Below are 13,625 nucleotides of genomic sequence, written 5' to 3'. Positions count from 1 at the left end.
ATAAGAATTTAAAAGTATTTACCATCCGGCGCGGGCGGAGAAGATCAGCTGTTCCTCACGGCCGGATCTTCATTTTCGGCCGGCGGATGAATTCCTGACGCCGGCGGCACGTCGCCGGCACGTCGCCGGCACGTCGCCGACGTGCCGCGCGCATGCGCCGGGCACATCCGCCGAGCCGAAGCAAGGAAGATGCGGCCGTGAGGAACAGCTGACCTTCCCCGCCCGCGCCGGATGGTAAATACTTTAAATTCCTATTTTAGGTCTCCCGCGGATCCGGACGGCTTCCATAGGCTTCAATAGAAGCCCGCGGGAGCCGTCCCCGCGGGAGACCCGCACGAAAATGGAGCATGGTCCAGATTTTTCCATGCTCCATTTTTTTTTAAATCCCTTTTATTGACGATCCGCGGGTATTTATCTACCCGCGGGTGGTCAATGCATCCCTATGGGATGCGGATCCGCATGCGGGAGATCCGCTGCGGATCTTAAATCATATTTTGCCCGTGGACATGAGCCCTAAATGGAGCATGTCCATTTTTTTTCATGCTCCATGATTTTTCTAATTCACATTTATTGACCATCCGCGGGTATTTAGCTACCCGCGGGTGGTCAATGCATTCCTATGGGGCGCGGATCCGCGCGCGGGTGATCCGCTGCGGATTTTAATTATTATTTTCCCCGTGGACATGAGGCCTAAATCTCTAGGGTTCTTCAAATATCATATTCCCTTTTATTTCCACTGTACTCCTCTTAGGGAATAAACAACCTGTGTTCCATAATCAAGCCTGTGAACTTACACAATATGTATGTATGGCTGCCCGAATACATACCGTCTCTCTAGAAATCATCCTATCTATACCCATAGTTGTCATGAATATGAAGCTATATGAGAAAATTCACACTACTAGGACAGATATGATAGAGGCTTACCTGTTAACGTGGCAAACATGGGTCTCATACCTGGATTCCGCATTCCTTCGGCACCTTGTGGCACCCTAATATATCTCTGGTGAATGTGCCAGTTTTATCCCACATTGTGATTATTTCAATTGATACTTCTTGTGGGCTCGACTGCTCAATATTTTGGTCACCTTTACTTTATCCTTTTTACTTGCTCCTTTGATGCCCAAAGACCTCTTCTCATTGTTACCTTACAGTCTTTATTATTGTGTTTTAGCTCTAACACAGTTACCTCATTTATACCGATTGATATTTGTTCTTTAACCCCTTGAGTGGCACGCCCGGAAATTTTCCGGGACAAGCTCCACTGCTCATAGTGACATAGCCCGGAAGATTTCCGGGCTATGTATCACTATGGGAGCTGCAGAGCACAATGCCACAAGCTGTGACAGTGTGCTCTGCCTGCACAGACCCACAGAGAACAAAGCAAGGGCTTTGAAAAACCAGCAGAAGATATTGCTGGCATATCTGCAATGTCCTGCTTTGTTTACAGGTTGCCATACAGACCATCGGCTTGTCAGAAGCAAGCCGATGGTCTCTGTGGCAGGGAGAGATGGTTGTTAGCTGTCAGAGGACAGCTAGGTACCAGCTCTTACAGCAGAGATCAGAGAAAACCTCCGATCTCTGCTGTGTTAACCCTTTACATGCTGCAGTCTATGTGACTGCAGCATGTAAAGGGCTGTCACTGCAGCATGTAAAGGGCTGTCACCATCAGACCCCCGGAATGTGATCAGGGGGTCCTGATGGGTCCCTGTGGAAGTCCCCTAAAGGGACAAAAAAAAAAGTTAAAAAAAAAAAAAAAAGTTACAAAATTATTAAAAAAAAAATTATAAAAACACTTGTCTCCCTTTACTTTGTAAAAAAATCAAAAATACAATCACACATGTGGTATCCGTGCGTCGTAATGACCCAGAGAAGGAAGTTAATACATTATTTAACCCCTTAATGACATGGCCCCTTTTTTTCTTTTTTCCCCCATTTCTTTTTTTCCTCCCTCCTGTTTAAAAAATCACAACTTGTCCCGCAAAAAACAAGCCCTTATATGGCCATGTCAATGGAAAAATGAAAAAGTTATGGCTCTTGAGACGCAATTGCAAAATTAGTTGAAATTCAATGATTAGACCATTTTAAAAAACCTGCCCTGGTGGGCACGACAGGGTGGTAGGAAACCCGCCACTCAAGGGGTTAAAGGGCTTATCCAATTGTAAATTATTGATAGTTTATTCTTAGGATAGGCCATCAATAGTAGAACAATGGAGGTTCCCCGCCCTGGGTCTGTGTAAGTAGTTAAATGGTTGGGATCAGAGGTTTCTCTGCTCCCAGCTGTTAGAGCAGAAGCCCGGCTGTTGGTAGACAACTGAGACCTAGCTCTTCCTGGCACAAGACATCCATGATGGATTAAACCTGCACTGCTGTAAAGAGGAGTATGTGCATCTTTAAAGCCCAATAGTGGCTGTCATAAAAAGGTGTATTGGAGGTCACTAAGGGGTTAAACCTCTCTTATGCTTTTCCTTTTTTCAATTCCTGGCTTTGGTTCGGAAAACAAAATGTGCAAAACACTGCACTAAAAATTGTATTGAAAACTACAGTCATGAAGGTAATCTGCAAACACACATACGTACAATTTTTTCTATCCTCCGTCAATCTGTTCCTGGCTTTGATTTAAAAATTGCATCAAAAACTGAAACTGCAAGTGTGACTTTGACTAAGTTTTCATAGCAAGAAATAATAGGATTTAGGTGTTTTCTTAAATCAAATCTGTCGTTTTTTTAAAAACATTAGCTGCCTTACAGCACATGAACCTGTAGAAGTGCTCCTCAAAATGTATTACTCTATTGATCCAATTTTTTTCTAATTAACAATAAAGTTTATTGAACAGAATAGAAGAAAACGCTACTTTTGGACAAACAAAGGGTTACATACAAACCCTCATGACAGTAATGTTATATCAGGACATAAACGGCCAATCACAACTACTATTGGAGAGCGACACAGGTGACAGTTTATTAAAAAGAATAAGAAATGACTAAACAAGTTGTGAGCTATGCTCACATATATCTACCAGCCAATGCTATCAGTTTGTACTAATGAAATATATATATACAAGACAGAGGCGTAACTTGAAGCTCCTGGGCCCCAGTGCAAAATCTGTAACGGGGACCCAAATATAATGCTTTTTTCATAGTACTGGGCTTCCAATATGGAGAAGAGAGGCCTTATGTGCCCCCTAAGGTTCCTGGGCCCGGGTGCAACCACATCCCCTGCACCCCCTATAGTTACGCCCCTGATACAAGATCAATAGGAGAACAAAGCCAGAGGGAGAGATACCAGGCACCCAGCTTCCAAATCCACCAGAATGGGGAGAACAAGTGTGGTGCTGTGTTTGGAAGAAAGCAGCTATGTTTTTCTTTGTCAATGATTTTTATTGGTGGTTTCAATAACATAAATAACATAACATACAGATATATTTGTACTTGCGGACATCAGTATTAATTACGAAGGATAGACTCTACGTTCTTATACAGCAAATGGTCCGTATATACAGATTCGTTGCATAAATGTATCTGTAACCTGTAATGTTCAGATTGTTTTATTTATAATAATCTTTATTTATATAGCGCCAACATATTCCGCAGCGCTTACAAAAACGGGGATAAAGAATGACAAAAGTACAAAAATACAAAAACCACGGTTACATGTAATAGTCAATTGATGGAAACAGTAGGGGTGATGGTCCTGTTCCAACGAGGTTCCATACTACAAATAATGGGATGATACAGAAGGTAAAGGGGCTGGAGATGTGCACGGTATGGTGAGGTGGAGAGTGAAGGATGCTATACACATAGACAATGGTCAGACATAAGTCGTATAGTGGCTTAATCGGTATAAGTGCAATGGGCCGTTGATGGCGGCTAGCAGAGATTGCAGTCTGTAGGACAGGGAGCATGTTATCAGGGGGAGTACAGAGGGGTTTGGTATAGGGGATGTGGTTTGCCTCCCTGAAGAGGTGCGCCTGAAATTTTGTGCATCAGGGATCGAGCGGATAGTTTGGGGTAGTGCGTTCCAGAGGACTGGTGCTGCTCTGGAGAAGTCTTAGTGGCGGGAATGAGAGGTTCGAATTAAAGGGGCACTCAGTCTGATTTTTTTAGCAGGGTGGTGGATTGAGATGAGGGATGCAATGTAGGGTGGTGTGTTGCTGTGTAGGGCTTTGTGGATGAAGGTAGTGATTTTAAATTGAATTCTGTATTTGACGGGCAGCCAGAGCAGTGACTGGCACAGGGCAAAGGCATCTGAGTGGCGGCTGGGCAGGAAGATGAGCCTGGCTGCTGCATTCAGGATGGATTGGAGAGGGGAGAGTCTGGCGTGTGGGAGGCTGATCAGCAGTGAGTTGCAGTAATCAAGCCAAGAGTGAATGAGGGCAACAGTGAGCATTTTTAGCGTGTCTACAGTGAGAAAAGGGCGGATTCTTGCAATTTTCTTGAGGTGTATGTGGCATGTTCAGGCCAGAGATTGGATGTAGCGGTTAAAGGAGAGATCAGAGTTGAGTAAAACCCTAAGACAGCAGGCGTGCTGCCTAGCAGTTATGGTGATGCCACACACTGAGATGGAGCTGTCAGGATGAGCTCGATTAGTGGAGGGTGAAATCACCAGTAGGTCAGTTTTTGAGAAGTTCAGTTTTAGCTAGAGAGAGGACATAGTGTTAGAGAGAGCAGACAGACAGTCAGTGATGTTTTGGAGAAAAGGTGCAGAGATGTCAGGGAAAGAAGTGTATAACTAGGTGTTGTCAACATAGATATGGTATTGTAGGCCAAATCTCCTGATGGTGTTCCAATAGAGGCTGTGTAGAAGGAGAAAAGGAGGGGGCCCTGGGGTACCCTAACAGCAAGGGCAAGAGGAGGGTAGATAGAGCCAGCAAAGGAGACACTGAATGAGTGTCAGATAGGTAGGAGGAGAACCAAGAGAGAGCAGTATCCTTTAGGCCGATGGAACAAAGCATACTGAGGGGGAGTTTGTGGTCAACAGTGTCAAATACTGCGGAGAGGTTGAGGAGGATCAGTAGGAAGTAGTCACAGTGGTTTCTCTCGAGTGTAGGGGACAGAAGCCGGGCTGTAGGGGGTCAAGAAGACAGTTTTCTGATATCTTATAAGGTGAGAGTAAACCAGGCGTTCTAGTAGTTTGGAGATGAAGGGGAGATTTGAGATGGGTCGGTAGTTAGCGGCATCAGTCGAGTGAAGAGTCGGCTTCTTTAGCAGTGGGGATATAATGGCAGGTTTGAAAGAGGAGGGAAAAATGCCAGAGGTCAGAGAGAGGTTGGTGAGATAGGAGATAACCCCCGGGTAGAGGGACTGGAGGAGGCGTAAGGGGAGAGGGTCGCTAGTGCAGGTGGTGGGGCGAGCAGAGGAAAGCAATCTAGAGACTTCATCCAGAGTTGCAAGGAAGCAGTGCTAACCACTGAGCCACATCCACTGAAGAATTGCCACTGTCATTCCATTGCTGTTAGCATTCAACACTAGTTTTAGAGGTTTTTATGAACTTTTGGTTTGGCAGAAACAAAATGCCTGAGATTTAGGTTCTCATCAAACCCAACTTTTAGTAAAGTTCAACCCGAACTTTGGGTTCTACATATTCAATTTGCTCATCATTAGCTGGGAGGCTTGCTCACAAAGGCGAGACATAAAGAACTGTAGTAGAATATCCACAGCTTTTTCTGAGATTGCAGGATATTAGCACATCACTGAATTTTTTCTTCAATATTGGATCACACCTAAGTTCACTTTTTTGTTAACAAAGTGCACAGTTCAACCTACATGAAGAATAACTCAGCCGCAATGGACCTTCTACTACAGTTCTTTACATCTTAACTTTGTCAGCAAGCCGCCTCATGCCTGTTGAACATGAAAAGCCAACAAAAAAAACTCTGCTTTCTTTTGATGATAAACACAGTATGTGTCTGTCAAGCATCAGGCCACAGATCCTAACTTTGTGCAAGAAGAAGCGAGCCTAGTGTCACTAAAAAAGGTAAGCCTCTATTTTTTTTTTTAATTTTGGAAGATATGAATCTTGTTTATTTTCATGCCATAATTGGCCCTTTTGTTAAGGAGGTATTGCTAGAAGTAAAGCTTACTTTCACAACTTACAAGAGTTATGCACATGGTAGAGCTATGTGAGTAAACCTCCTCTATGGGAGCACATCAGGCAATGAATCCATAGGATTGTATGTAGAGATTAGCGAGCGTACTCGGCCACGCCCCTTTTTTGCCAGAGTACCGCGATTTTCAAGTACTTCCGTACTCGGGCGAAAAAATTCGGGGGGCGCCGTGGGTGAGTGGGGGGTTGCAGCGGGAAGTGGGGGGGAGAGAGAGAGAGGGCTCCCCCCTGTTCCCCGCTGCTACCCCCCGCGCCGCCACGCCTTCCCCCGGCGCCCCCCGAATCTTTTCACCCGAGTACTGAAGTACTCGAAAATCGCGGTGCTCGATCGAGTAAATACTCGAAACGAGTATACTCGCTTATCTCTAATTGTGTGTTATTAGATAACTATGGCCCTATTATCATTACGTCTGCACAGCCTTCCAACCACAAACAGCTACCTGATTTACCACATTTTGACTTCAGCTTATCACTGAAATAACTAACGCCATACAATTATATCACACCATGGAACAGCAGTTGATGGGTAGACTTAGAAACACGGACAAATTCCATCTCATATGGGAAAAATGGCTTGACTCAGGGAATTATAATACTAGCTCTTAATGCCAACAGCCTACCTGAATGATGAGTTGAAGCTAGATGATATACTCACTTGCCACCCATATGTTTCCCACTTTTCAATTAGAGGGGCAACTCTGGGCATGCTCCTATATGTTCTTGGAAAACTTACTGAAAATAATCTGTCATAATATTGTACCTCAAGGTATGCTCTCCTATTGTAAGGCCAGCTTCACACGACTGAATTTCAATTGCGGAATCCGCAATTGCCACCCGCACGGACGATACGCGGTATTCCAAGCCTATTGATAAAATACAACATTCTCATATCCGCTCAGTCGAGCGGATAGCGATTGCGATGTCTGCAAACGGATTTAAAACCGCAGCATGTTCTATTTTTGTGCAGTCAATGGAATTTTTTTTACTTTTCAAGTCAATGGAAGCCATCTGACCTGAATAGCAATTGCGGATCGGCTGAGGGTACCCGTGTCATTGTATAGCGACAGCGCGGGAAAACCAAATATTTAAAAGAAAAATCTGTACTGTGCATGACCGACAGTAAGTGTCCGCGGTCATCTGCAATACAGAACTAGCAGGCACATGGGGTCACCGGCCAGTGTCAGAGCCAAATACTGCTGCTGGCTGCCGCATGTGAAATCCAACTCTTTGATGTGCAGCCAGCCTTAAGCTTTATATAACCTATGTTTGTATAGTGTTATTAGCATATTTTGTATTAGGATGAGCCAACACTTTCTTACTTTCTTTCATTCAGATTGTGGAAATTCATATTGTTTCTTTTTTTCAAAAAATAGTAATAAAAATGTATTTTTATAAACAAAAACTTAAAAGGGTTTCGTCAACCGCCATGCTTTGGTGAATTATAGTGGTCAGTTACAGGCCTGATCCCTGTCATTACTGGGATCTTCAAATTGTGGACAGCTGGTATTATTATGATGCAGGAATTTGAGTCTCTGTTTATATTCATATAGCTCCAACAGGTTGTGGAAGTCCAAATATAGTGATATAGTATGTAAAGCTGAAAAACGACATATGTCTATCCAGTTCAGCCTGAAAGCCATCAGGATCAAATCAGTCTTGACCATCAGATTAACAAATTCAATGCATTAAATAGTTTAAAAATATCAATTTCTCAAAACTTTTTTGTCTTCAATTGAATTCCTGATGAAGGGAAGTTGGGAATCTGGGGGGACAGTGAAAGTTTTTAGCATGTGGAAGGATGACAGCAGGTACACATTGCAGCATTGTGTTTAGAGATTTTTGCCGGCCCTGGACGGTTATGGTTAGGGCTTATTTTCCAGTGAGGGTTACATTATTCGTTGTAAAAAGTTTCATGTTACAGGTGTAAGATAGAAGCATTTACAGTTAAAGGGGTTGTCCCGCGAAAGCAAGTGGGGTTCCGCACTTCTGTATGGCCATATTAATGAACTTTGTAATATACATCGTGCATTAATTATGAGCCATACAGAAGTTATTCACTTACCTGCTCCGTTGCTAGCGTCCCCGTCGCCATGGTGCCGTCTAATTTCAGCGTCTAATCGCCCGATTAGACGCGCTTGCGCAGTCCGGTCTTCTCCCTTCTGAATAGGGCCACTCGTGCCGGAGAGCTGCTCCTCGTAGCTCCGCCCCGTCACGTGTGCCGATTCCAGCCAATCAGGAGGCTGGAATCGGCAATGGAACGCACAGAGCCCACGGTGCACCATGGGAGAAGACCTGCGGTCCACCGTGGGTGAAGATCCCAGCGGCCATCTTCGCAAGGTAAGTAAGAAGTCACCGGAGCGCGGGGATTCGGGTAAGTACTATCCGTTTTGTTTTTTTTAAAACCCCTGCATCGGGTTTGTCTCGCGCCGAACGGGGGGGCTATTGAAAAAAATAAAAAAACCTTTCGGCGCGGGACAACCCCTTTAATAATGTAATCCTCACTGGAAAATAAGCCTTAACTTTAACCGTCCAGGGCCGGCAAAAATCTCTAAACACAGTGCTGCTAGGACCTTACAGACCTTAGCCTATCGGAAGCTAAGGGTGTGACAGGGGCGTTCCTGCATCCAAGCTCTGTCAAACCCCTAGCTTCCGGTGCGTTAAGATACAATACCATAGGATGATGTTGTAGTGTCCCAGAACGTCATTCATAATTGTCATACATGTTTGTCTACTGTAGATGCACTTTGCAAATTTTCATGTCTATTTTTGTATGTGTGTTGCACAACTGCAGCGTTTGAAGGGTTAACTGTCTTAAAATCATTGCCTGTCAGCTCTGCTGCTGAATGTGTCTATTCTACTGTGTCATGTGATGTGGTATGGATGGATGGATGGATCTATAAAAATGAAGTGAGAGGGGAGAAGAGAGGGGAGAGATGAGTTTGAGTTGTGTTTGAGTTCTAAGGAGCACCCATCTTCCACCTGATGGTTTGCTACCACAGAGGCGCATGAGGGCACCATTATTCCTCATGTTGCTGAAGATGAAGGAGAAGGAAAGACTGCATCTTTAAGAAGAGACTGGGAATGGGAGTAAGCCTGAATGCTTTCCCCCAGAAGTCCATTGAGAGCCTTTGTAAGTAACTACTTCCTCCAGTGACTGCGTGTTTTCCCAAGCAAGGGCAGTGCAGAAGTCTAAAAAATCTCTGAAAGAAATCTTAAGTTTGTTTTGCAATTCCTTTGCGGCCATCTGAAGTCTAGATCACCGTATAGAGGTACACCTTTAACTGTCGCACCCACGTGTACTGAAGTCTATGAGAGCGGGGTGATAATTATTGCCATTCTGTGGCCATTGACTTTCATGTCAAGAATCTGAGTAATGTAAATTTGCCTGCACTGTAAAGTTTGCTTGCTGAAGTTAATTGTACCGTGTTTGAAGAAGTCACTATTAAAGTTTTACCGGGCCTCTACCGTTCCGGAGGACCCGAGGTACTATACACTTGTTCAGTATTATTTTATCCACTGTGTATGAATGGGCATAAGTGTGCGTTACACATTTTGGCGTTTCACCCACAGTGATAGGTGTTACGTCACTCCACTACAATGTGAGCTTGTCTTTATTCACTTTTTCACAGATTTCACTGTGACAGGGCTTCACTACAACTGTAAACTGTGTAAGGGGGGTATGGTTGTTGTTTTCTGTCATATCGTTTCTTTGCTGTTTGTGTGTGCCAGTTATTTGTATTGTGTAATTTGTACACCTCTGTGCCTTTAAGACAGGCAGGAATGAGGACTATCTTTATGAGTGGGAAAACACAAGGAAATGTGGCAATGTATGCAGCTATGTTGTGGAGTGAGGAGCAGGGGATACACCCGGGTGTGTGAGAAACTGCAGTGCACTGAAACTGCCCTGCGGGTGCGAGTTTTTTCACTGGGACAAGTCTAAGGTGTCTTCAAAAGCTTCAGAGAGACTTTGCTCCCTTCCACTCTGAGTAGCCTGACAACATTGGAGAGATACGCTACAGCTGCGGACGATTGTCCTGGTACCGGGGTAAAAAACTGATTCTGAGAACTGGATAACTGGACTCATAATGTCCAATGAATGAGTAGAGTTATTGTGCCTGAACACACCCATTAAATGGGTAAAGGCTCTAAAGACTACTTTTCTGCCCAGAAACTGAAATCTGTTATTGTAGGTTTATTTCTAATTGTTTTACTAAAGTTCATCAGTATTCAAGTTGGAGTCTCTAGAATATGAAAGTTTCCTGCTACTCCTCTGCACTACCACGACTCCCGAGGCTACTTCCAAACTCGACCCGCTAGTGAACTGGTTTGGCTGGAGCAAGAACACGAGGCCTCACTGCGCCTGCATATGTGGACAGATGACTACCACAGAAAAATGACCCACTAGAGATACAGGACCCCGAATACTATCATCAGAAACAAATTTGGCAACAGCAAAACTTGCTCAATTATAATATCCCTAGTATATTAGTACTTACAGTCTTATTTAGTAATATAAAAAAATCTAAAGGGCTAGTTATGGACCAGGAACCCTGAAAACTCAATGTCCACACTAATGGTCCCATAAATCAATGTGGTATTTGAATCTGTGTCAAATTCACCAAAAGGTAGTTTTATCAATTGACTTGTCCAAAAAGTCACTATATCGGTGTGGTAATAAGCTGCAGTCTGTGCGCTGAATACTGAATATGAGAGCTATCAGGAATAACTGCCTTCCCTGACATGTTTCGCTACAACTGTAGTGCCATAAGGGCAGGTGTGGCTATAGGTATGCAGCCCAAAAACTGCCCCTTTTAAATAGGCAAAAGGTATGTTTGTCTAGTGAAGGTTTGACCAGTCCGATTGAATTAACATCAGCTCCGCCAATCAGCTCCTGGCACATAATAGTGTTCTGTTGATTGCAGTCCAAAGGAAATATCTTTATCCATTACCTTCCTGATGAATTACTTTCTCCACAGCCAATGGGATCATGTCTTCATGTATGAATATTAAATAGCTGCCCGATGTAGATGGGAAGCGCATGCGTACATCACAATATTGTCACTTGCGCACTACAGCCTACTGTCCACTTGCATGCAGGGATTCTGCTGATGAATTCCCGCAGCATAATTCCTGCGTGCCCGCAGACATGGGGAGGAAAATGACAGCATACTCACCTGTCCGGATGCTGCGAGTCTCCCCTCCGTCGCGGCCGAATCTTCTTTTTTCTGCGCGGCGAATGTGTTCGGCATGGCGGCAGCGCGCCGCGTGCATGCGCGTAGCACACTTTTTTTTCCCAAACTCCTGCTCTCCCGCCTATCTGTGGCACAGCACAAAAACAGCTGCGGGTGTGCCATGGATATGGACAGCTTCTATTGACTTCAATGGAAGCCGCGGGAGCCGTCCGCGAGGGAGATCCACAGGAAAATAGAGCATGCTGTGATTTCTTCCTGTGCGTGTGACCCGCACGCCGGGAAGAAATCACATACGCATGCTTTTAGCTGCCCTACGGATGCTAATGCATCCCTATGGGCAGCAAGATGCACAGATCTCCGGTGTGGGGGCCACGCGCAGATTTTATAAATAAAATACGCACGTGGACATTGGGCCTAAGTGGAAATCCACACTATATATATAATAGACAGGTTATCTGAAAGAGATAGCACATGTGTGCGTCAAAAAGACTTGCGCACTATCAGAGATCTTATACTTAGAATAAATCGTAAGGTACGCCGTATGTAAATACAGCTGGGTGGGCTGGACCAGCACCCTTAGCTGCTATTTTTTCAACTCAGTCCGCCTCTCCAGCCCCCTGTTATGTGGATGACGTAGCTGGCGTCATCCATGCACTGCTGGGAAATCTCACATTGCACTGTGCCATCGGCTCCCCATGCATGTGCAGATAAGGTACTTGAATCTGCCCACAAAGGGGATAGCATATCTGCACATGTGCAGGGAGCCATCGGCACAGCTCAGCACAAGATTTCAGAGCGGGGCGTAGATGACGCCAACTACATCTTACACGCACAGTGAGCTAGAGAGTTAGACTCTGCAGTGGAAAAATGCAACTAGGGAACCTGGTCCACTGAACCACCCTGCTGCATTTACATGTGGTGCAGGTGTTTTTAAAATATTGATGCAGGTATGACTTCATCAACATTGATATAAAGACCAATGTGGTAATCAGTGCCACATTACTAATATAGCACTGTTATTAGTTTAATGTCCTAAAAACTGATGACAGGTTCCCTTTAAAACAGAGGTATTCCAAGCCATTACCATACCAGCAGTTTATGAAAAAAACAAAGAAACAGATAATTCACTTATGTCACGTTTGTCTCCTAAAACCTGTGGTTCTGCAGGTGCTCTGGAGTTCTGTAGCTCAACTGTGGGGGATTGTGCTGGGCACGTGTGTGTCTCCAGTCAGCCTATCACTCTAGGTCAGTACACATAAAGCTGTCTTCCCAGGCGTGAATGTGTTCAGCTTTCTCTGTTCTCATTCTCTCTCTCTGTGTGGTGTGAGCAGGTTCTATGTGTGGTGGCTGCAAGAAAGGTTTCTGTTTTGTTTGGTTGTGTTGCTGGATTCCTGGTTGGTGTAGGGACTAGCGGTAAAGCCAGGAGCAGTGACGTGGCCTGCTAGCTTCCATATTTTGATCAAAATGTCAACTAATACCTAGCATTTATAGCATTTACATCTGCTACTAATGGTTGCTTGTTTGCTGCTGTATGGTGTGATTCTGCCTCCGAGTGTCTTCTTATTCTGTCCAGCTCTCTTTTTAGGAGGTGCCATGTGTATTTGTCTTATCCAGAGTGTGTATGCTGCTAGGGGTAGGAAGGGCCCAGATCCGAAGACTGCTGGGCCACCCTTGATTGGGGTGATGTCCCCACTCTGGTAGGTCAGTGTCATTTACCCCAGTAGAAAATAAGGAGAGGTGTTTGTGGTTGTTTCACCTGGTGTTCCCTATCATTCTGGTTCACATTCATGTGGGCTCGGTGCTCACTTGCCCACATGAACGTAACATAATGCCCCTCTTTTAAAACTGGGGAGTGTTATGTTACTTTCACTTCTGTGTCCCAGGTGTGACTATGTTGCATGATGTTACATTATGTTAGTGACACGTCTGTGTTACTGTTGGTCTTGGTTTATGTCTGTATTCCATCCTATGTCTGATCCACTTGTTCACTAGTTGTTGGACACCCCGGTTCTTGTTCTGTATGCCTACCCGTCTGTTGGTGGGCGGATGCCCAATCCGTATCCTGTCCATTGGTAGACGGATGTTAGGGCTTTGTTTTGTCTGTGTGTTCTTGTGTCTAGCCTCGTGGTGCTATTCACTGTATGGTCCTATTCTGTCACTTACTAAGTCTGGTGAGTGTCTTGTATTTTTTTAGCCTTTGGTTATGTCTGTCCGCAAGTCCTGTTCGCAGTTTACCTTTTCCTTCAGTTCCATGTGTATGTACCTGTGTTTTAGGCCCTCTTCTGTTATACGTCCTGTTCTAGACCCATATGGATAGGTCCTAGGGAT

The sequence above is a fragment of the Eleutherodactylus coqui genome, chromosome 2 (genome assembly GCF_035609145.1).
Source record: "Eleutherodactylus coqui strain aEleCoq1 chromosome 2, aEleCoq1.hap1, whole genome shotgun sequence".
In the NCBI taxonomy this organism is placed as follows: Eukaryota; Metazoa; Chordata; class Amphibia; order Anura; family Eleutherodactylidae; genus Eleutherodactylus; species Eleutherodactylus coqui.
This window is presented reverse-complemented; position numbering follows the sequence as displayed.